At 48.5% G+C, this 20,359-nt stretch overlaps 1 protein-coding gene and 1 non-coding gene across 3 annotated transcripts in view; both read left to right on the forward strand.

Moving 5' to 3' along the window:
- The window catches only part of LARGE1 (LARGE xylosyl- and glucuronyltransferase 1), a 446,568-nt gene that overhangs the window by 127,556 nt on the left and 298,653 nt on the right, over positions 1 to 20,359 (forward strand). The window lies entirely within an intron of this gene.
- LOC123640937 lies at positions 3,185 to 3,320 on the forward strand. The gene has a single exon (XR_006736165.1). It is a non-coding gene; the product is annotated as a small nucleolar RNA SNORA76 (small nucleolar RNA).

Here is a 20,359-nt window from a genome sequence, read left to right on the forward strand (position 1 = left end):
CATCACATTCATTAGATTTTCTTCCCCCCCCCTTTTTTTTTTTTTTGAAATAGCAGCTCCACTGAGTGTCAGCAACTTCTGTTCAGTCTGTGGAGGCCAGACACACGACAGCGCCAGGCTCCATTGAAAGCACTTTTTTCTCCTCTAGGACACGTGCGTGCTTAGGTCTGAGCCTGTCATCTTACGCAATGGCCAAAGGAATTTTTCCTAAGGGTCCTACTGGGTGATACTTGGGGCCACATCCTTTGCAGCGCCTCAGATGTCATCAGCCTGGTCAAGTGTCATGCCTCTCTAAGACCCTGGCTCTACCCAGCTGGCGTGTGTGCACACACGTGTCCACGTGATGGGTCCCTGCTCGGTGATTCTGCAGACAGAGCTGAGTGCATTTCAGTCCCCTAGTTTCTCTCTGGCTTTCTCAGATGTTGCTCACTGTTGGTGATTTTTAGGGGGTTCGCCCCCGGGGCCCTCCCAGTCCTACTAAAATCACAACAGTGACATCAGCTGCTTGGGTGTGCAGGTCGCCAGTGGGAGGCAGCTCCATCTGGAAACTAAAAACAGAAACAAAATCCTCTTCTTGTCCCTCCCCCAGACTTATCTGTATCTTTGCAGGTAGACAGGGCCAAGTAGGGAATTTACAAACTGACACTTTTCTAAAACAGCTTGATATTTTTAAAAGTTTCTTTGATTCCCAGGCACTGGGAGCAGAGAGCAAGGTTGGCTGAGAAGCCACAGCAATTGGAGAAAGAAGGGGGCATGATGCATGTGTGCTTGGAGTCTTGTGTGCTAGGAAAGTCTTGGTTGCTCCTTGCAGACATTGCCATAAACCCCAGGCACTCGGTTATAGCAACCCTGTAACCACTTCCAGCAGTTAACACCTGGAGACTTTCTAAGTTACAATGAAAAGAAGATTCCTGGCAAGCCAGAGTTGATTTCATACATTTTGTTATGTGTAACTTGAATGCTTTTCCTGCTCACTGGGGCATTCCCTGAGTTTTACCGGTGGCTGCACAGTAAAATGATCAGGCTGCTTGTGCCAGAGGGCAGGTGTGGGCTGGGAAGCTGTCCCTTTAGCACTGGGCAGATCCAGCTGGTGTCAGGGCAGTGAGGGAGGGAAGCCAGCCTGCTTTTCCCCGTTTCTCCCTCCCGTCTTTTTATTAGCATAACATTATTCATCTAGAATTGGTCTCGTGTGCCAATTCTGAATCTACTGGAGATGATAGAATTCTTACTTGCTGATGGGGTAATGATTTCTGTTTCAGGCTGCTTTCATTCTGCGGCGGTTTTAGGATCTGAGCTGGTGCAGATGAGGAAGAATCCGGGATGGTAGCTGCCTTAGGGCAGAGAAGGGCCCTTTCACGGGGATCTACGTCTGTGTGTTTTGAGAAAAAGAACTTGGACGATTGTGGGTTAGTTGTGCAAATGATCTGGGGCCCAGGTGTCTTCTGTCTGGATTTGCTGAATCATTTCCTCTCTTGAAAGCTATTCAGTTTGCTTTTACTAGAATCTCCCCCACCCCCTCCAGGGGGCGGGGGGAGGACATCTGAAATTTCATCAAGTTATTTGTTTAATAATTTTATTAGTCTTCGTAACTTGACCAAGGTTACACGGAGTTATGGGCAGAGCTGGGGCTTGAACCTGTGGCTTCTGTACTAGCCCGAAGCTGTTCCTCTTGTACTGCTCTGTGTCTGCTGCTTTCGAGGAGCTCTCACCTTCCTGCTTCCTCCTCTGCACAGCAGATGGTGCCCTGAGAAGCAGCCTTCCCTCCTCTCGGAGGCTCTGCTGAGAAGGCCCCTCTTAGCCACCGGGGGCGGTACCCTGGAGGCCTGTGCAGGGACGTGAGCTGAGCTGGATGATCCATGTTGGCTATAACGGGAGGCAGCCCCAGGAAGAGAAAGAAGTGCATTTGTATGCAGCCTGTCTGATGGGGTTAAAATAAACGCAGCACTGCTCAAACTACACACCGCCAGCACATCGCAGGCAAGACAAACCAAAATGGAATGCTGATTTTTCTCACTCTTGTCTTTAGAAACCTTCTTTCTTGCCGCCCACCTGGTGCTGTTTAATTGTGAGGGGCAGCCCTGCGTCCAAATCCATTTATTGGTGGATGTATTTTTCATTTATAATCTGTGGGACTCTTGAGGATGTCCCTTTTCTGAGCTGCAGTTCTTTCATCTATAAACTGGGCATGTTAATGCTAGCGCATAGATTTTTAGAGTTAAAATGACGTGTGAACGTCAAGTGCTTTGCACAAAGCCTTACACGAATCAAGCATTCACTGGCAGGAAGGTGCTATTGAGGTCAACACCAGCGTCCTGGCGATTATTGCCTTGTTGACTTGGAGGGATGGGGTGGTGTGTATGATAAAGTACCCAGTCTAGAACCCGGCCTGTGGTTATCTCTAATGAATGAAGGCTGTCGCAGTATCGCGGGGTAACTCAAAGATCTGAATAATTCAGCAAATGCAATAGAACTAGAAGATTTCAGGACTCAGAATCTCCTCGGAGCCCTGTCTCAAAATGATGGCATTGCCTTGGGCAAGTCGCTTTACTTTCCGTGACTTCACCTTTCTCATCAATCAAATGGGGCCAACTAAGCATTCTGTGATATTGAAAAAGGATAACAGAAGAGCTGGAATGAAGTAGGCATGTGATCAATGGCTGTCGGATCTGAGTTGCTGGTGGCACCAACATTGCTCTTTCTGGAGTGTAAGCTGCCAGTTTATCAGAAGAACTATAAATTGTGTGTATCCTTTAACTCCATGATACACTCTTTAACTCAGTGATTTTATTTTTAGGAAAGTACTGTCTTCAGATATAGATTCTAAGAGAAAAGGTGGAGGGGGCTGGGATAGGTCCTGCAAGAGTCGTTTGTGACAGCCCTGTTGAAACAGCTCAAAGTTGAGGACTCCGCACGTGCGCGTCGTGGTCAGGGGTGTTTGGTGTGTCGTCACCGCAGAGCCCTCTGTGGCTGTGAGGCGTGTCCGATGCATGGAAGGTGTATACGGCTTTCTAATTTGTGGGGTGGCCCACGCTGATGAGCAGTGGTGGCAGCCACAACCTACTGTTGGAGCTGAGGACTGGCCAAGGTTTCACAGCTGCAAAGTGCCAAAGCAAGGATTTGAACTCAGTTTTTCTGTCTTTTGGGTACTCCTGCCTCTGAGTCCCCTGCTTTGGTGATAGTCAAGGCACTGTCCCTGAACCTCTGTGTGTCTGGCTGTGACCTCGGGGATCTAGTGGCAGTGCCAGAGAAGACCCAGCTTGTCGAGGTCTGGGGCTGCTCAGAAGCCACCTAAGTGATCCCTTTAGCAGCAAGCGACATTTGGCCAAGGGCGCTGAGCTGGCAGAAGCCCTGAAGGGAGGGGTGTGGGGGCTGGATAGCGAGGATGCGATGCAGAGGGGGTAAGGAAGGCAAGGAGGCTGGCTGGAATTTTACCTTCAAAGGCAATTCTGTGTGTAGACAGGAACTATGCAGAGGTCTATGGAGACCTGCACAGATGCATTATTGTCTCTGCCTGGGCTTCTCTGATGGGCACTGTGCCTTATATAACCCCAGTGCTCAGGGACTCAGGCTCAATCAAGGCTTCTCAAGGCTTGCCCCACCCCCACCGCTCGCTGCCGCGACAGCTGAGAGTGCTGCGAGGAAGGACCATCGGAGGTCTCAGGGAGGGAATGTTCAGGACGCTTCTGGTCCCGAGAAGGCACTGAGTGAGTGCTGTTGCCCTTCCCCTTCCTGGAGTTGAGGCAGGGTGAGGCTTTTAAGCAAGACCTTTTTTAGACATATGGAAATCATCTGGCCAGAATTTTGGGGAAAATTCCCAATTTCCAATATAGTCCCACTCTCTGCACACCCACGCTTGTGCGGGGTTACAGGGCTGCAGATGACATGTATGCATCTTTGGGAATATTAGAGTGGAATTTGAAGGGATGAAATACCATTACATATTCCATTTGGTTATTCCTTTATTTCATAAAGTCATTATAGTCTATGATAAAAGAAATGAGAGTTAATAAAATGGGGAATCAGACATGTGGTAATTCCTAAGATTTAAGATCTAGAAATTTGACGATTCAGTGCTTTAGTGTCCCTCTGCTAACATGCTTTGGCGGCAGCTCCTCACTGAGGATAAAATTTAAATTCAGCCTAGTGCACAAATCCTCTCGTGACTTGGCCTGTGCCTGCCCCTCGGTTAGCTTCATTTTTCTGACATTCTTTAACATTCTGGAAGGCACACGTCAAACAACACATATGTATTAGTTTCCTATTGCTGCTGTAACAAATCACCAACAAACTTAGTGGCTTAAAATAATACAAATTTATTCTTTTATAGTCCTGGAGGTCAGATGTCCAAAATCAGCCTCACTGGACTAAAGTCAGGTGTCAGCAGGGCCGGTTCCTTCTGGAAGCTCTGAGGGGACAGTCTGTTTCCTTGTTTTCTTTGGCATCTAGTGGCTGCCTGCATTCCTTGGCTCGTGGCCACTTCCTCCATCTTCAAAGCGTATCACTCCAGCGTCTGCCTCCATCATCACACCTGCATTTCCTGTGACTCCTCCCGCCTCTGTCTTATAAGGACGTTTGTGATTATGTCAGGCTCAGCTGTATAATTTCAGTGTAATCTTCCCAACCCAAGATCTTTAATCCTACCCACAGAGTCTCCTTTGCCACGTAATGCATCTCTCTCAAATTCCAGGAATTGCCACATGGACATCCTTGTGGGGTGGTATTAGTCCGTTTGGCACTGCTATAAAGGAATACCTGAGGCTGGGTAATTTATAAAGAAAAGAGGTTCGTTTGGCTCACAGTTCTGCAGGCTGTACAAGAAGCATGACGGCAGCATCTGCTTCTGGTCAGAGCTTCAGGGAGGTTCCAGTCAAGGCGGGAAGCCAAGGGGGATCAGGTGTGTTACATGGTGAGAGCAGGAGCAAGAGGGGGAGGAGGTGGGGCCAGGCTCCTTTAATAACCAGCTCCCTGTGAACTAATAAAATGAGAATTCACTCAATATTGAGGGGCAGACACCAAGCCATTCCCACCAGGCCCCACCTCCAACACTGGGGATCAAATTTCAGCATGAGATTTGGAGGGGAGACTATCCAAACTATTGTATTATCAGGGGGCATTATTTAACCTACTAACAGTGTAGTCCCTCAGTCTTTGTACCCAGTGTTCTCACTGCTTGGGACACCTTGCCCTGCCTTGTTTGCCAGGCTGACTCCTAATCACCCTCCAGAACCCAGCCTCGGTGTCTTCTCCTCTGTAAGAAGACAACCTTGGGCCCTGCTCCACTGATCTGGTGATCTGCCCTTCCTCCTTGCTTATATGACGTCTTGAGCCTATGCCTCTAGTGACATTTAGTACACACTGTATTGTAATTGTGCATTTATTTGTCTACCTGTCCATGTAGCCCTTGGGGACAGGGGCTGCACTGTATTATAATCCCCTTCTTACCCCACCACTCCGACCCAGGGCCACACGGGTAGGCACTGTGTGACGGATGCCCAGGAAACCGGCAACCGCAGCAGGAGCCACATCCCCCACCACAGAAGCATCCCAAGGCCCTTTGTCCTGGGATCCTGGTTGGCCTGTGATTGCATTTCCTCCTGGAAACCGCAGTAAGCTGGGCTCCAGCGTGTCAAGGTCCCATGTTTTCCTGTCCCGTCAGCTGTCTAATTCCCTCTTTGTTAGACTGCAGTGGATTAGCCAAAGTAAAAGTGAACAGACAATTTCCTATTAACATTTATATTGCTTTTCTTTTCTATTTCTCGGTGAGGCTCTGAGGACAGGGATGGCTGCAGAAAATGCTCTTTCATCTCAGTAACGTCCCTGTGGGGGGCTGGATTCGGCTTTTTGCTGGGCTGTGGAGAAGAGCGGGTGTGGTGGACTCGGGCCCAGGAACAAAGGCACCGAGGTCAGTCCAGAAAGTGCCAGACAGATGCAGTAAATGAGTAGTGGGTGCCCACTGGGCATCTGCCCCCCGGTCGAGGTCTTGGCGTATAGAGTTAATATCTAGCCTTTATGAAGTGGTTATTATGTGCTGAGTATTGTTCCAAGTACTTTAATTTTATCTCCTTGACTTCTTGGAACAACCCTGTGAAATGTAGGCACCATTATTCTCTGAGTTTCATAGATGAAGAAACGGAGGCAGAGAGAGGTTACTTCCATGTTCAAGGTCACACTCCAGCAGGTGGCCTGGGCTCTAGAGCCCACTGCTGGACCACCTTATTTATTGATGGAGAGGCACAGTCCCTCTCCTAAGATGCTCCTGGCCTGAAGGTGGTGTCTCAGCTGGCACTGAAAGGTGGGCAGGGGATCCACAGGTAATCAGAGGTTTTGAAGGACAATCCATGTAGAAGGAATAATAAAAACAAAATCGGGGAAGTGTGAAAGTAATTATTTTGTTCAGGGAAGAGTGAGTAGCAATTCAGGGTAGTGTAGGTTTCTTTTAAGGTTGTAGGAAAGGTTGACAAGGAGCAAGAGACCTGGAATGACAGGAAGGTATAGCCAGAGAGTAGATTTCCAAATCCACAGTCTGGAGGTGAGCAGCTGGAGGTGAGAATTATGATGATGGCAGCAGTGTTTCTCAAACTATAATGGGTACACAGATTTCCTGGGATCCTGTTAAAATGCAGGCTCTGATTCGTAAGACTGGGATGGGCCTGAAATTTTGTCTTTCTGACACACTCTCAGGTGATACTGATGCATCCCTCTTTGAGTATGAGGGTGTGGAGGAGAATGAATGTGCCATGAGGTGTGTGAGTGGAGATGCTTGGAAATGATGCCTTTACCTTGCTGTCAGATTAAACGGTTGGGTGGGTCCATGGTATCATTCTCAAGAAAAATGGCAGTGCATGGAAAGGAAAATGGGGAATTGTGGGCAAAATTGTTTAGCAAAGTGGAGGAGGAAGCTAGAGTTGTGCAGGTGAAAAAGAGGCCGTTGGAAATAGAATGGTGTATCCATTGCTGTTAGGTTCAACAGCATATGACTTTAAGTTCCTGATGACACTGGCTTAAACTGGTTTGTTTGTTTCTTGCTCACATCCAGGAAGCCAGGAGGTCGGCAGGGTAGGGTGGAATGGTGGTTTAATGGTGTCACTAGCTTTCCACAGTCCCATCTTTCTGTTTCGCCATCCTCAGCTATAGGCTGAGGCACTTCAGTGTCCGCTGTGGTGTTAGAGCATCAACATCCTTGTTGTAGGTCAGCAGCCAAGAAGCAGCAGGGAGAAGGTCAAACACAGGCACATATCCTGGTAGGGAACTGTCTTCAAGTGGCCTTCCTCAGGTCCCACCGGCGTGCCTGGCTGCTAGAGGCAGGGAGAAGACACCGTCTTTCCTCTGGCTGCTTTTCTGTCCTGACTGTGAGCAGGGATCTGTTCCTGTGCAGAAAAGGGAGGGTGGATGTGCAACTGGAATCCGTGGTGAGAACTCAAAGGGGCGGGGCCGGGTATTGAATTAATCAGGTTCTTAGGGGATACCTGAGTGACAGTCCTTTGTGCTCGTGGGTCTCTGAATCTACTTGTGTCCTTTGCCTTTGCTAGTTCATTGGCATGAGTGTCTCTCTCTTCTGTCATAAAAAACTTGTCCAAATCCTTCTCATCGCACAAGATCCAGCTCTACTGCTACCTCCTCTAGGAAGTCCACTAGGACTCTTTTATCGGAATCGATCCTCCATCCCCTGAACAGAGCACGGGACTGGCATCTCCGTCAGCACTCCTGTCGTCCATTTCCTACTTTATGTAGTTGTTTACACATGTTCCTCTCTGGATTGTGGTGCAGCCTTTGGCCCCTGGCACGGTGCATGGTGTGTGCTTGATTCTCAGGACACTTTAGTTAAACTGAGTGGTCAAGCTGATAGTGACGGCACCAGGTCTTTTTCCTAGAGCAGTGATTCTCAACCCCGCATGCATTGGAGTCACCCAGGGGCCTTGTCACAACACTCCTCTCCTCCCCCGATGTCTGGCTACTAAGGTCTTGGGGGGGGAGGCCTCAGAATGTGCATTTCTGATAAGTTTGCCGATGATACTGATGCTGCTAGTCCCGGGACAACCCTTTGAGAACCACTGTCCTTAAGATATACATAGATTCCCCCCACTCCCCACGACCCAGGAAGCTGCAGTGTCAGTTAGTCCTGAAAATAGACATGGTAATTAAGTATAGGGAAATCAAGTCAACGCGTGAACCAATAGAGAAATATTTGGGATCAAGGGTGCTTCGGAGTCTTGTTTCCACTTTTTTTTTTCCAAAAAAATTTTCTGTTTCACCTAACCTTAAATGCTGTTGATTGTAAGATGCGTATTATTTTATGTAAAGCCAAGAAATTTTTTAAGAAAAGGGTTTCAATTAAACTGTGGCACAATGCTTTCCTTTCCTTTTGAATCTTTCTTTTACAGTTAATGAAAAGATTTATACTTAATGAAAATAACCCTTTTAGACTTAATTAGATGGATTTTTGTCATGTTTTATTGCTATGCCTGCATATAAAGGGAAATATAGGCAAATATATTGCTTCAGATATTCCTAAACCTGCTTTGCTTTGGGTCTCATGCTTCAGAATCCAATTTCAACTCTGTGCCATCTCTTTCCATGTTTTTCTATATGGTGCCGTCCTCTGGACCCTCGTGAACATACATGCAGCATTTTTTATAAGAATCCTGCAAAGAAGACACTTCAGCCCATTTGTAGCTCTGTGGAGCTGGCTTCCTCGTGGCTCCGCTTTCAGCGATGTTGCTAAACCCATCTCCATTTCATCTTGCCTCTTCCCATGGCCATTTGGTTTATAGCGGTGACTGTTAAAAGAGTCACTGTCTTCATCATCCCCACGAGTTTCATCGGAGCCTCCAATGCCTCATTCTGTGAGTCCCGCAAATGCACCAGCGGTGACATCTGTGTTACCATGTTACCACCACCATGTAGTCTCCAGTTATCGCTGGATGTTTCTCTATCTCAGAGACTTCAGAATTTGAAAAACAGTTGGTCTTAGAATCAGTAAACTTTAAAAAATGCCCACTATGTGCTGAGCGCATGTTTTCACTGTCATGGGTTTTCACATAACCAGTCTCAGATCAGGTTCAGGACAGTTGTTCCAGGTCAGCCTTGGGAGGTTTTATAGAGGAGGACCCCCAGTTCCCATCCAACATGCGGGCAGGTGTCCATTCACTCCTCAAATCTCGATGGGGCTCCTGCTGTGGGCCAGTCACCATGCGAGGTGGTGGGGATGCTGGAGTGGACAGAGGTACATGGGGGCAAGATAATCAGGGAAGAAACAGGTAAGACTGCATCAGGTAAGTGTTGTGGGGAAGAAGGTCAGTCAGGGTATGCAGGCTAGTAGGAAAAGCATTTTGAGCAGACACTAGAGTGAAGTTAGGGTGCACAGCACACAGATATCAAGAGGATGCAGATTCCATCCTGAGGACATTGCAAATGCAGAGGTCCTACAGCAGGAGTGTGCTTGTCTTGTCTGAGCAACAAGGACACGGGTTGGGCGGGTGACTGGATGCTCAATAAAGATTTGGTGAATGGCCCAGGCTGGGATGTAGCTGAGCTGAAATTTCCAGATCTTTGAGTTCCAAGTTAAGGGTTTGTCCACATGCAGTTAAGTGTGAGAAGCTACTGCAGATTACACCTTTCTCTGTTTACTGGAGTGAGTTTAATCTTTTAAGAAACAAATGTCTTGATTAATTCTGCTCCAGTAGCGAGGCCCAGCAGAGAAATATGCTCATTGCTGTCGCCATTGTGCTGCCTAAAAAATACCCTCAGTGTCTGATTCTTGAGCGGCGGTTTAACCTACCCGGGTAAAGAAAACCACACAGGCAGGGTGAGAAGGAGGTGACAGAAGAATACAAACATTTCATTCCCAGTGCATGTTCTCAAAATAGTATGTGGGACTTTCTCCTCTTTCTCCTTTGAAGAACATTGCCTTGAGAAAGACTCTGGCGGCACACTGCAGAAGAAAGACCCGAGATCTGAGTCTTGATCCCAGCACTGCCAGTAATTAGCCGTGGGACTGTGTCCATTAGAGTTCAGTTGCAGACCAGAGATGAGTGAGCTTGAACGGAAAAGGAATTATTGCCATTGTTAAGTGCCTTGCAGAACTCTAGGAGAGGCTAGAAGCACACAGAACCAGACCACCAAAAAAAGCCATGGGCAGGAAGCCACAGGATGACTCCTCACTTAAGGACTCTACCGTGTCTGCCGAGATCTGTGTGAGTAGGACAAGCACCTGCTTTTTGGTACTGGAGAAGTTTGGGACTGGACTCAGGACTCTAACTATAGCTGCCTCGGAAAGGAAAAGTGTCCCTCCCTCAGGCTTGACAGCAAAGGGCAGAAGCAAGCAGTAGAGCCCCCACCTCCTGATGTTCATCTTCACCTCTCATCGCTTGCCCGTGCAAGAAACTTGCCTGTGGTAGAAACTAAGTTTCACAGCAGGAGTCCAAGATGCAAAGGAGTTTGGAAAATGTCTAATGTGGCTCCCCATGTGTGTGGGGGGGATGTTTAAGGCTATCTAACTGTAGACGGGAGAGGGCAAAGGGATGCAATGGGAGCTGAGTTTTCTGCACTTCATGCAAACTGGTAAAATGTCAGGCCCACTAGACTTCGGTAGAGCGTGCATATATAATGTAATACCTAGAGTAACTACGCAAAATCTACCGTACAAATAGGTGCATTAAAAACCACCATATGTTAATGAAAATGGAATTCTAAAAAATGTTCCAGTAAGCCACAGGAAGGCAAGAAAAACCACAATCAGATGCCACTACAAAACCACCAGAATGGCTAAAATTAAAACAAAACAAAACAAAACTGATAGCATCAAATGTTGTCAAGGGTGTGGTGCATAAGTTTCATATATTATTGGTGAGAGTATAGAGTGGTTCATCCTTGTTGAAGAAAGGGCTGGTACTTTCTTATAAAACTAAATGAACCTCCGCCCTTTAACTCTTCAGTTGCAGTAGTGATTTGCCAAAACTGAAAACACCCAAGGAGTAAATAACTTGTATTTATATGATGGTATCTTCCTCACTGTGCAATAAGTAGAAGCAGACAACTGGTAGATACATGGAACAACGCGGATGAGTTACAAAAACTTTATGCTGTGAAAGAAAGCTTACCCAGAGGAGTATATACTTTAAGATTCCTAATAGATGGAATTCTGGGATAGGAAGAACCAATCTATAATGAAACTAAATCAGAAAAGTGGTTGCCTGTGGGGAAGGGCAGAGATTGACTGGGAAGGGGCTTGAGGGAACTTCACCCGAGAGTGTTCCATATCTTGAAAGGTGTTTGGTTATGCAGGTCTATGCATTTTTCAAACCTCATCCAATGGTTTATTCATTTCATTGTATGTAACTTTTACCTTAAAAGAAAAAAAAAAACATTGTTGAATCCTAGTTAATGTTATACATACTGAAATATGTAAGGAGTGATGTGCCAACAGCTAACTTACTATTTTGAAATGTGTTAAAAAAAAATAAGATGGGTTGGTAGATGGGTAGAAGGATAGATAGATGTGATAACACAAATATGGTCAGATGTTAATGATGCAGTGTGGGTGTGGCTATATCCATGCTCACTGTAAAATTCTTTCACTTTTACTGTGTGTTTGGAATTTTTCATAATAAAAATGTTAGGGAAAAATTAAAAAAACAAATTATAGGATATGTGGTTCTTGCCTCTTCTGCATCAGGTGGCAGTTGGTTGTTAGGAAATTCACTGCAGCTACCTGGTCAACGCTTTGTGGGCTCAGGAGAATAATGCTGAACTGCATAGAATACCTAGAGTTCAAAACGTAGGGCACGGAACTAGCTGGGATTGGGGAAGTTGTCTGGCTATGGTACCCATTCATGGAAGATGCTATGTATTTAATCTATTTCTCTTACTTTGTGAAGATAGGTCCAAACTCTGGTTGCTCTAATTGCCCAATGCTTTCGCCTCGCCCCACAGTCAATACTGGCCATGCAAAGACTATTACTAGCCATTTCTGGACAAGTTAACTATAACTTACATAGTTGGAAGGGACCAGGGTACTACCTAATCTCCTCCCTCCCTCCCACCCTCTCTTCCTTCTATCTTAACTGAATTTGTAGCTAATAGCAGTAGCCTAAAAGTTTGAGGTGGAGGACCTCAAATTACAACCTCACTATCGTGTTAGGATGAAAAAAAGTTCTTGCACTAGATTCTGCCACACAAAGAAACACTTATTGACAGACATTCATGAGTACGCCGAAAATGATTCGAGCAACCTTAAAAATATCCATGAAGTCTCTGCCCTCTCTTTTCAGATGCTCTGGCCGCCATCTTGCAGAAAGGTTTACTAGAAACAGGTGTGACACTATGACGGGGACCAGTGCTGTCACCCTAACAGTTGGTAACAGGCAACCAGACTCTCTCCTACGCAGGGCTGGAAGCAGGACAGCTGACAGGTCAGCCTCAGACCCCATCCCTAACACTGTTGATGTCAGCCTCTCTAGATTTTCGTTCTGTGCTATAAAAAGGTGGGGCATGTCTCTAAAATATTTTAGCCAGTCCACATTTTTTGTAACACTTTACCTCATCAATGAGAACTCTTGCCTAACATTCAGCATGCCATGAGACAAGCTGCTAATGTCACCAAGAAAAACTGATTTCAGAATTCACTAGATCAAGACAGTGGTAAAGGAAGGAGCCCCTTCAGGAGTGGAGCCCGTCTGAAATGATGCCAGCAGACACCTCCCATGCCCGGTGTGGGTGCCTGGTTAAAACGGTACCTGGCTGCACCCGGGTTGTCGCACAACCTTAGGCATGCAGTGCGGTACCATGGTGTCCACCGTGAAACACAAGCACACCCACGACACGCTTCTGGGTTAAGATTGTCCTAGTAGCATGACTGTTACATCTTTTAGTTGTGGTAAAATATATCTAAAATATACATAAAGTAAAACTTACTGTTCTAACCCCTTTTGGGTGTACGCTTCACTGACATTAAGCTCATTCACAGCGTTGTGCATCCGCCACCGCTGTTGATTTCCAGAACTGTTTCATCCCCTCAAACAGAAGCTCTGTGCCCATTAAACGATAACCCCCATTGCCTCCCACCCTGGCCCCCACGCCCTGGCGACCTCTATTCTGCTTTATTTTTATGAATTGACTACTCTAGATAGTCATGTATGTGGCATCCTTTAATATTTGTCTGTGGTATCTAGCTGATTGTACTTAGCACAGTGTCTTCAGGGTTCATCTTTGTTGTAGCATTGTCGGGATTTTTTTTTTTTTCCTTTTAAGGCTTGGTAATATTCCATTGGATGTATATACCACATTGTGTTTGCCCATTCATCCGAATAGTAGGAAATTGGTTTTGTGGTAGCTTTTTGCTACAAAACGTTTTATTTTCCAAAACAAATTATTGAAATAACCAGGGAGATGCTTGTCTCTTAGGTCCAGTACAGACACTGTTATCCTCCTTTCTTTGAAGACAAGAAATGTGGGTGTGGAGGGAGGGCGAGAACTGCTCCCCTGGAGTCCACGGGAGCTGCCTAGAGAAGATTAGGGGTCACCCCTCCCAGGCCAAGGCTCTTCCTAGTTCCTTAAGGGTCTTCCATTGTCTTCATGTGAGAACCATTGAAGGAAGCGGCCCAGAAAGGAGGAGGAGGATAGTTGTTAAGAGGAGTCGTGGCCTTTGCAAATGCTTCTTAGAAATCAGCCATGACGGGCCAGGACATGCTGGGAAACTTAGGAGAGATTAATGAGGCTGAGCGAATTTTTATGCCCGAGTCTGTAGAGATGCATGGATGTGCGCGGAGAGGCATGCGTTTCGCCGGCTGCCTCGTGTGTCTCCGGCCCTGTGAGGAGCCGTCTCCCAGTCTTGGGCTCACAGGTTTCTCGCTGGGCAGTCAGTATCTGCTGGTGAGAAATGAGCCCCTGGTGCCGGTGCGCCCAGTGCTCTGCCGTGCTCATTCTGTGGTCAATGCCCTGTGCGGGGCTTGTAGTGTTAGGGCGACAACAAATCTATTTTTAATTCCCTCCTCCCTCCCATCTTTTAGAGATGGGTGAAACCATTCTTCCTGACCAGTAGACCTCTTCCCCTCCTCCCTCCCTCGCTCCAAATGTCAATCGGATTAACATTTTGCAGTAGAGGCAGGCTCCACGTCTGCCGAGCAGCGCGTGGCTGGGCTTCGGGAAGCAGCTGCACGGAGCCTTTGTGGGGTTTCTATATTTACCTTCCTTCGGTGACGTCCATAGCAAATTTGCACTGCTCTCCAGCCACACGATGACTTGCTCAACAGCCAGGGCTGCACAGCGGACCCGGGGCCCTCCCCAGCCAAGGGCTTGGGGCCTGCTGCCCACGGCTCTCACAGAGCTTCCAGAACTGGCAAGGATCTGGCACGCGTGTTGAGGAGGTTCCAGCAGGGTCCACGTGAGCGCCTGCTGTGTGCTGCGTGGTGGCTCTGCGGTGCTGGGGAGCCCAGGATGGAGCGATGGGCTGCATGTGTGGGTGGGGCAGCGGGAAGGGACCCGGGCACGTGGCAGAGTGTGATGCCCAAGATGCCAGATGGAGATGTCCCCGAAGCCAGCCTCCGCGTTGGCTGCCTTTGTCACGGGGGCCTCAGGATCTCTCATTCCCTCCCTTTTTTCTCTTCATTCTCTTCTCTGCTCTCACCCGAGGGGGAAGGTCCCTCTCCATACCCCTCCCTCCTGCCTCTTGCCTGCGGTCTGCAGTCGAAGGGCGTGGGGCGGTTATTGGAGTGTGAACTCGGTGCCAGCTTCCTCAGGGCTCACCTGGGGTCGCAGATACCTACCTGGGGTTGGTGGGAGTGCTGAGTAATAACAGCGATCGCTGAAGCCTCTAGCCCTTACGTTGTCGTGGTTCTCTGTGCACTTAGCCCTCAGGTGGGGGCTGTTAGCCTCAACTTAAGAAGGAGGAAACTGAGACCTCGAAGAGTCACTGGCTTGCTGCAGGTCACGTAGCTCTTAGTGCCGAAGCCCAGTGTGGAACCCGGTGCCTCCCGGCTCCCAAGCACCCGCTTTCGCCTCCATGGCGCACCAGGATTCCCCAGGGAGCACCTGCACGTGGGGGCACCGCATGGGCGGCACGTAGGAGGGGAAGTTCTCTAATGTGTGTTGTGAAAGATGCATTCCGCTATCTAAAAGACTAGTTATTCATATCACATTTCTCTCCATTTTGATTCTCCTTCCCCCCTTCTCTATACACCTCTACTTATTCCTCCTTTTGGGGACTTTGCCGAGCTCTCCCTCTTCTTTCTCTTTGTCTTTTCTCCATTTTGGTCTCCCCGGTACGTCCCTTCTTTCTCAGTGCCCATTTCCTTTTTGTCTTTTTGTGCTCCCTAAATCTGTCCTCCCCTCACTCTGCTCCATGCCGTGTGCTTTTTTCCTTCCATGCCCCCGCTACCAATCTGTCTCATCTTTCTCAGTTTTACCCATCTTGATACTTATGAAACCAAGTCCCAAAACTCCAGCAGGGATTGAAGTCGCCCCCTGGAACAGCGTGGCTTGAGCTCAAGAGACCAGACTGGCCCGGGGCTCCCCGCTGCAGCGCACAGGTACCAGAGGATGGAATTCTGCTCCCCAAGCGCGTGGCAGGTGTGCTCTGGAGTTATTCCCGCTGGAGGAGTGACGCAGCACTGCTGCTGAGAATTTCACCTCCCCAAAGTCAGAAAAGTTCTGAGATGGAATTTTGCACTACTCATAACTTTGCCAGCCTGACTTTCTCTCTGTCTCTCTCTGTCTCTCTCTGTCTCTCTCTCTCACGTACGCACACTCTAAGGCAGTAAATTTGTCAGCCTATACAGTAACACAGTTCTAAATATGGGCACGGTAGGAAGAGAGATGGTTACTGTGGGAACTATAATTTTTAATTTACTGGCTTGAAGCTCTAAACCAGGGCTTGGTGCTTAATGTAGTGTTTTTGCATTTGGATATGTGCTCAGGAAAGGCATAAACCTTTGCCAAGCTGGGGCCAGTGCTGGGGGGAGTCACGGAAGGATGTTCAGGGATGGTGGAGAAGTTGGGAGGTGGTGTGGGGTCACGGGGACCAGTGTGCTCTCAGAATCAGAAGTGGAAGTAGACAAATCATGGACAGCCCCATTGTTCAGGGTAGAAGGCTTAATGACCAGCAAGGCCACCTCCCTCCATTTGGTGACAAGGAAGCCAAGATCCAGAGAGAATGGGTGATACACTGGGGGAGGAGGCTGAGGGTGCACAGCTTTTGGAGGTCCGGATTCAAAACAATGCAGAAAGCAAGGGATTGGGACTCTGAAGGTCTGAGCTTACGGTAATGACGAACAGTTCATACCGCTTCCAGGTGCCAGGCCCCGTTCCAGCAAGTCAGTACTCACCCATTGCATCCTCTCCAATGCCCCGAGAGGCTGCTTCTCTTCTCACCTCTACTTTACCGATGGAGGTAGAGAGGGCGTCCGGGCTAGGATTTCATCCCGGGCAGGCTGGCTTCAGAGTTGGTACACCTGATTAGCTCTGTTTCGCTGCTTTTAAATCCTAATGTTGTTACTTACTGGCTGTGTTGTCTTGGGTAAGTGTCTTAACCTTTCTGAGCCTTGACTTTCCCCAGGAAAATGCGGACAGGAACACCTGCCTCATGTGGTTGTGATGAGTCTTGGGAGAGTAGAAGCGTATGGAAGGTCTCTGTAGGTGTGATGCTATAGGTGTGTAGGTGTATTATGTTTCTCATCAAGAGAGAAGGTGAGTGAGGGCCCTTGTTAGAGGAAGAAAAGGACAAAAATTAGTATTGGGGCATTTTTACTTGTAAGTGGGCAGCTGTGTTGGCATTGGGCCTACCTGACAAACAACCAGTTCTCTTCCTGCCTCTCGCCTCCTCCATCTTCCATGTGAGAGGGAGCATCCTCCGCCATCGCTCCTCCCCCTCCTGTCTTGCCATGCTTTCCCCAGCACGGGATATAACTGAGAAGTCAACAGCACCTGCTGGGGTATGTCGGGCTGGCAAGGCTTCTGGCATGGCTCTCTTTAGCAGAGAGGATTGTGATGCCTTGTTGAACATTTTGCCTCCGTGAACATCCAGCAGGTGTTTATTTTGCACCTACTGTGTGCCAGTTGTTGTTCTCAGCTCTCGGAATACATTAATGACTAAGACAGATCCAGTCTTTGCCCTTGTAACTTGCTTTCCAGTTAAGGAAATGGATTTGAACTAAATTCTATCAGCTGATGATGAGTTTTATAAAGAAAGTAGTAAGCTAGGTGAAGAGATGGGGACTGAGGGAGCTGGGTGGAGAGCGGGGTTTTAGCAGGCCAGGGAGCAGAGGGTGAGAGGAAAGCAGAGACCTGAGGGAAGAATATTCTAGATGGAGGGAAGAGCAAGTGCAGCCATCCTGAGACAGAACTAGATCGGCACGCTCAGGGGACAGCAAGGAGGAAGCGATGAGGACAGAGAGGCCAGCGCCAGTGATCCAGGGCCTCACAGATGCTAGCAAGGAGGTTGGGTTTTGTTCCAAGTGCAGTAGGAAGCCATTGACATAGGGTTGCCAGATAAAATAGAAGATGGGCAGTTAAATTTGAATTTCAGATAAACTACAGATAATTGTTTAGTTTGGACATAAGTGGGCATCCTGTATTTTTATTTGCTCAATCTGGCAACCCTACATTGATGGACTCAGAGCAGCGACAGGCTTTGCAGAGAGAGCATTGGCTAGAAGGAAAAAATGCAGTTAGGGGAAAAATGCAGTCAGAGGACCAGGGAGCAGAGGCCTCTGGGGTCCCAAGCAGAGGCGGGGCTAGTCCAGGACCTGGTGGGCCCTGCGGATGTGCTGAGAAGTGTTTGCGTTTGGGATATGCTGTGTGCCTGTGCTGCTGGTCATGGATTGGATGTGCCAGGGTGCAAGGGGTGTCAGACGGGGCTGAGCCTGCACCCCAGTTCACAGGGAGGAAATGTCGCGTGTCTCAGGGCCTAGTGAGCTGTACAGCGAGTTGCCAGCTGTATTCCTGAGTCCAACACGTATACCTTTTGATGGATTAAAGAGTAATGTGCTCATGAGAATAGAGAGCCGGCTGATTTAATTTGCTGTGTTTTGCTGCATTTGTTTTTACTCTCAATAAATTTATATGCACTCTGTGTAGATAGATGAGTTGATAAATACTATCATAAATGAATTTATCATCTTTTGAGCACTTATCCTGTGCTAGATCCTCTGCTAATTGCTCCTAACGTCTGTCTTGTTTAATCTTCCCGCTATCAGGTGAGGTCGTGCTGTGGTGGTCCACATTGCACAGCCGAGAAACTCGAGGCTCAGCCAGAATGCTGTATGCATAGTACTGCATTTGCTTTATGGTGTCAAGGTTATTTCTTTGTTTCCTAAAGTTTTGTGGGCACGTGAGTTTACCAGACCCACGGTTAGCCCTCAGCGGGGACATTGTTTAGACCAGGGGACGTCTTGCCCCAATCTTAAATGCCAGAATTGGCACACAGGTCTGATTCCAGAACTTTCGACAGCAGCATTCTCAGACTTTAGTGGAAATAAAATCCACCTGGGGAGTTTGTTGAAAATGCATATTCCTGAGCCTCATGCCTGGCATTCTGGTTTAATCAGATGGGGGGTAGCCCAGGAATCTGCATTTTAGCAAAACCACAGTCGATTTAGATTTCATTATTCCTACATCTGCTTTAGGAAATGCTTCATGAGTTTGCCTTAGTTATGCCAAACAGAAAACTGTCCCCAAATGCTCCCAGTGGGTATGCCTGGGTGCCATAGTTTGGGTATCAGGGATGCAAGTTTGAATGCACTTTGATAGCCCAGATCACTCACGTTCCTATTTTTAGGAATTTCCACGTGATTTAATAGACACCTCAGGAGGATGCTGTCAGGCAGGATGCTGGGATTTCTCTTGCATGTTAATACCCCTCCCACTTGTTCAGCACGTCACCCAGTGCCCCGGGTTTCCATGTCCCTGTCACAAGTCTTCTCTCTACCCTCTTATCTCCAGAGCCTCTGCCAGCAGCCCCAGACGCTGCCTTGAGCAGAAGCGCTCACCCCCTCCTGTGTGTACAGTTTAGGACGGTTCCGATGGGCTGTGCGTCCGTCCGTTTCCCCCCCAGGGGACTGTCTGGCGTTAGGAGCGTGTAGCGGCTGACTGGTCTGTGCCTGGCGGTTCCACCTCAGACGCTGGCAGTCCTTGGAAGGAAGGCGGCCGGCCGAGGACCTCGGCAGACATCATTCGGCACCTTGCAGAAAGCAACCAAAATGTTAAGAGCCTTGGTTTGACGAGTTGGGAGAAAAGGGAAGAACATCGCTGTGGGGAGACAGATGGGACTTGGTGTCATCATGTGTGTGTGTGGGGGGGGCGCAGAGAGGAGAGTTCTAGAATGAGTTCTCCACTTGTCAGCTCCACTGTAGCTGGGTTGGCAACATTTTTCTTCATCCCTGAGTGACCTGATGAGGAACTTACCGGTACGTGCGCACGGTGACCCCTACTGAGCGAGGTCCTGAAGCTCCCCAGTTCCTCACGGGCGACTGGCGGCCGCTCGTTCGCTCGCTCTGAGTGGGCCGTTTGCTTGCTAATAGGCAGCGGCGCTCAGGACGCCAGTGAAACCCCAGATGAGTCTTCAAAGAGAATGTTCTCAGGGTGAGCTCTGCAGGGTTTTCTCTCCTGTCGGTCTTGTTTCTCGAGGGCACATGGCGGCCTGCGGGAGCCAGCACACGGTAGCCTGAGGCCTGTCTCCAGGTCCCTACACTCCCGTTGGCCTTGGTAGTTGTATAGTGTTTCTTTCATGTTGTCTATAAATTTGTTGTCGCGGTGGCAGTGGCGGTGGCGGTGGCAGTGGCGGGGAGCTTGGGCAGATGCCGGAGAGAAGAAGGCACTCCGCAGGGCGGTGTTGTCCTCAGCGCTCCTTCCCCGGGCGCATTCCGCATTCACCGCCTGTACGACCCGCGATGATTTCTGACGCTGCTGACTTGAGAGCAAGTACATTCGGCACTAAATCTTGCTTCATGTCTTATTAAAGAGCTTCTCGCTATAAAACTGTTATGTTAGTATCTCGGAGCGGTTTGCTCTCAGCACCTTCCTGCCCCACTGGCTGTCACGCCAAAGGACAGTGGAAAGGCGAGGGCCGGCTTGCCGCGGTTCCTGCCGCTGCCGCCGCCACTGGTGTTGCTGAGAATAGCGGCCGTGGACTGGACTCTCGGCGCTTTACCTATGGCAAACCCCCAGTTCCCTTCTGTATTTCTGAACTCGAGCCGGGCTTTTCACCGATGGCTCCAGAGAGGGTGCTCTGTTACCCTGGTGGTGTGTAGTCCCCTTGCTGGGAAGAGAAGACATGGACCCAGACTCCGCCATTTAGCTACTGTGTGACTTTGCGGACGTTGTCTAACCTGCCCTCACCTCATCTCTAAAATTAAAGGTGCGCGAGAGT

This window comes from Lemur catta, chromosome 6, assembly GCF_020740605.2.
Source record: "Lemur catta isolate mLemCat1 chromosome 6, mLemCat1.pri, whole genome shotgun sequence".
Lineage (NCBI taxonomy): Eukaryota > Metazoa > Chordata > Mammalia > Primates > Lemuridae > Lemur > Lemur catta.